This window comes from Silene latifolia, chromosome X, assembly GCF_048544455.1.
Source record: "Silene latifolia isolate original U9 population chromosome X, ASM4854445v1, whole genome shotgun sequence".
In the NCBI taxonomy this organism is placed as follows: Eukaryota; Viridiplantae; Streptophyta; class Magnoliopsida; order Caryophyllales; family Caryophyllaceae; genus Silene; species Silene latifolia.
This window is the reverse complement of record NC_133537.1, coordinates 8,035,912-8,040,158: the sequence shown is the minus strand read 5'-3', so window position 1 is coordinate 8,040,158 and position 4,247 is coordinate 8,035,912. Positions and strand designations below refer to the sequence as shown.

Below are 4,247 nucleotides of genomic sequence, written 5' to 3'. Positions count from 1 at the left end.
GTATGGTCTGACTAACTTGAGCAGAAATAAATTTGTCAACACACACAACTACACAAATCATCATGTTGCAGTAATTTGCCAAAAAAAAATTCACTTACCACTGTAGCCTTTCCGTCTGCTACCCATTAAGACATACGCAGGAACTAATTTTAAAATGAGCTCAATATCAACTATATCATCAAGATAAAACGCAATACAATGAGTTAATGAAAACAACTATACAAGATAGTTTCCTATATAAGAGCAGCTAGTTAATCGCATATTCTACCTAACACTATGTTTTCTTGAAAATTTGAAACACAATCACAAGAGTGAAAACCACAGCAATGGCAGCTATCAAGTGATGAAGTGTCTCACTGATTAATAACAGGCAAAGCACCTACTACAGATTGGTGCAACCACAACTTTCAGTAGGCAACTTCTCGTTGAAAAGTATATGTTGTGCGTCTTCTGATTAGCTCCTTTGGGTAGTTTGCATCCTCCTACAGTACCTGCCACCAGAACCATGAATATCAGCCAAGACTTTTGTCATAATATACAAAAACATTACCGCTTAAAAAGATCCTGCAAATAGAGGGAGGGGAGGTTGGATGTACACAAATTATGCACATGCATACAATACAATTTTTAAATAATCAGATTTACTGAAACCACGTATCTCCAAAGTATCATTTGTGCATAAAGTTGTACATATTCCCGGATTACATAAATATGAGAAATTGATATCATTTGACCATCGAAATTAAAGGTACTCTACAAATTATGTTTCCATTTTCGACATGTACGGTGTAGAATAAGCATGAGAATCCTAGATTAGAACTATAACTGGTACATTAAACCCTTTTTTTCGTAATCAGGCAGTTGGGTTTGACACGTTCAGCTATTTCATCATTCTTCTCTCCACGCCCCCTCTATTCGCTGCCTCCCACGCTTCCCCTTTTCCTCTTTACCAACTTCCCTAACCCCCTTCCCATCTTCCCTAACTTCTATTTCCACTTCACTTTAAAAAATTCTGGTCCAAAATTAGGGTCAGCTGAAAGTTACAAATGAGGCTATAACAGATGGCTGTAACAGTATCTTTGTCAATTTCTGACCATTATGCCCCTCTCTTTTTCCCTCTTAATCTTGTCTCTCTTGCACTCAGTCACTCTCAGTTCCTCTTTTGTTGCCATCTCCATCGTCTCAGCGAAAATGGCTTCCACCATTTTCGCACCTTCTCCTCCTCTCTCTCTTTTATTAGAGTTAAAAGACTTAATAATTGATTAATCAGATGAGATATTGCAGGAAATGAAATGTAAATTGATACACAGAAACTTGTTGCTCAAAAATTTTAAAATTGGAGGTTTGTATTCAAAAACCTTGACATAAGATTCAATACACATATCCACAAATAAATCAAGTAATGTTCCTTCATTTGGAAGGTTTTAGATAAGAAAAAGTACTAAAAGATGAAATTCTGAACATACATCAAGGGTTGCTCAAGTACTTCAACGGCAGCAACAGTAGCTCCGCTAGCTACCTTTTACGTATTCACAGGTCACGACTATGCATGTAACCTGTAAAAAAACTGCAAGCAATGAAGATAGGTAAGAAAAAATGTAAAAGTAAATCATCATTCAACATTAGAAAATTCTATAGAAAAGCTAATTATCAGTCAGGAAGTCTTCAAACGATCAAAACTTTTGTATGTATTTCTTGACTACTAACTCAATCATAATCAGCTATTCTAAGGATTGAAATTAAACATGGATTATCATCCCTTATTTGAGAGAAACATCAAATGAGTAAAAAAGAAGGGCCAAGTTTACAATATAGCAATTCATAGCATCATATATTTTGGTAATTCCCCACTTGAAGTAGAATCAAGTACATTGGACATGTCCAAATTCACCACCATCTCTCAACTTGTTAGGCATCGTCTACCTCGCGATTAGATCTCTCACAACAACTACCTTTACTATCTTGTTTTCCTCTACCATCGAGTCCTCGACCATATTCTCCATATCTCACTTAGATCCCCCTTGAATATTTTTGATTTACATCAAGAACCTGACATAAATTTCAGTTACTCTTGTCCTTGTGAACCTCTTAACACAGTTAAGTATTACCCAACTACTAAGTAAAACCATGAATAACAAATACCTACTTTAATCTCATCACCAAATAGATCTTCATCGAGTAAAGTGTAGAAAACAAGAAACGTTTTCTATAATTAATGAATTGCATAATTACAAATGCATCAAATACACTTATCTATAGAGTATGGGGTGGTTATGTTTTAGACGCCATGTTTATCATTAACATCAAGTTGCTTCGAAGGCAAGTTTCTCTCTTTGACTTCAACACACAAAAAGATTACATACATTCAACCCTCTAAATCTGTCATAAAAGGGATTTTATGAAAGTGTCCTGAGTAACTGACTCTAATAAGAAAGCTATATAATTCCACCATTGTAGAATGTATGCAATTTACAATGGAAAGTTGCTGAAACTGTCCCAAACAGATTGCATAACCCATCGATTCAGGCCATTAAACAGACTGAAAAAATCTTCTGCAGAACATTAGAGGATAGTGAAGAAATTTACGCAGTTGTTGGGGGTAACAATCACATCTGCCTTGGAAAAGATCTTTTTGAGAAAATGCATTTGTCGGCTCCTGCAGTGAAAAAGAGAAGAAACATCAAGACATGATAGACGAAATGAAAATCATATTCTTAAACCCAAGATTTTCTACCTGATTTGTTGAGTTTTAACATATTCCACACCACCAAAGGATTTGTAAAAAGAAAGGGCAACTCTTGTATCGCACACAATTTGTGAGTTGTCCCTATCAATATAAAAACTTGTCAGTCATAAACTCAAACATCCGTTAAATGTTCTAAAATTGAATAGAAATACAAAAGTAAGAGCATACAGTTTCTGCAAAATATGATCAAGAGAAGCACTGCATTCTGATCCCATTGTCACAAAGTGTGCCATTCTCATCAACTCTATGTCAGGTACAGTAACTCCTACTGTCTATGAAAATTAAGACATCCGATGATTAGTAAGATATCAATGTTGTACTTAGCTGCTCTCAAGAAATATATCTAGAGCTGTCAAACAGGCAAAACAGTAAGTACCTCCCATCCATAACGCTTCTGAAGCTTATCAAAAGCATTTGAGCAGCAAAGTTGGATGTCAGTATGACAGTCATTAAACGACTACAAGCAGAATTGGTTATATATCCCATTAGTGAAATGTTATCATAGGGTTCACGTACAAAGTAGGCCTGAGAAAAGTCACAAACCTTTCCATACTTTGCCATTTTTGATATCGCCACTGATTTCCTTTGATTTCAGCATGGGCAATTTAACTTCAGGCTGAAAAGTTTTCGGAAACAAGCGAAAGTCTCAGATTTAGTAGATAGATTCTTCGAACAACATGATAATTCGACACTTTACTACTTTACTTTGACTGTATGTTGCTGATACTACACACACTTTATTTTAGGTCAAAAATCTGTTAATCACAAAGTGAAGCGAGTCTGAGTAACATAGATAATGACTGTCAGTCTGTCATACCAACAAAACAGTGGATGAGTCTGAAGCAGAATCACCGCCGATAGCTGCATAACTGCAAAGAGCTGCAACAATTAAAACTTGGAAGTCGGATCAAATGGAAGTAATGATCATATATAGACTAAGCCAAAGGATGCTAACGTTATTAGCGCATCTTCCATGGATCCGGCCAATATTCCTACCATTCCAAGAGTCTAGTTCAGGGGAACTACCCTGCACAAAAGAGTAAATGCCAAGCATGGATCTCTCAAGATGTTCAACACAATATACTTCGTATTCTTAGCAAACAAAAAGATGCTTATAATGTGTTCCTGATAATAGACATTAGTAAAATTTTGCTCACCCATCATGAGGAATACGTCCGAAAGCTGGCTTGAGACCAACCACACCACAAAGAGCTGTTGGCATACGGAAAGACCCTGCATAAACATTAATTGGATGTTAATGTAATGTAACGGAGACCAGCAAATTTAACAAACCCGCTAAATACTGAGGGTAACAATTTGTACAGGTATTTTAAGTCTCCTTCCTCCACCGGATTAGAATAATAGATACGGCGTATAAATCAAGTTTAAGCAGGACGGAATCATATAAAGCGTGCGTGAAAGAAATTATTTCCACTTTTGGAGTTTTGGTGCAATTTGAACCTTGCACCACTATTATGTGCGTCATTACTCAGCTGATGTG

At 36.2% G+C, this 4,247-nt stretch overlaps 1 long non-coding RNA gene across 1 annotated transcript; it reads right to left on the bottom strand.

Annotated features, from left to right (window-relative positions):
* Window positions 1–3,089: 3,089 nt before the first annotated feature.
* On the bottom strand, window positions 3,090–3,981 carry LOC141621177 (uncharacterized). The gene is made up of 5 exons (XR_012532131.1): window positions 3,904–3,981; window positions 3,702–3,773; window positions 3,564–3,615; window positions 3,290–3,362; window positions 3,090–3,203 (listed from the first exon to the last, which is right to left on the bottom strand). It is a non-coding gene; the product is annotated as an uncharacterized LOC141621177 (long non-coding RNA).
* Between the last annotated feature and the right edge of the window lie 266 nt (window positions 3,982–4,247).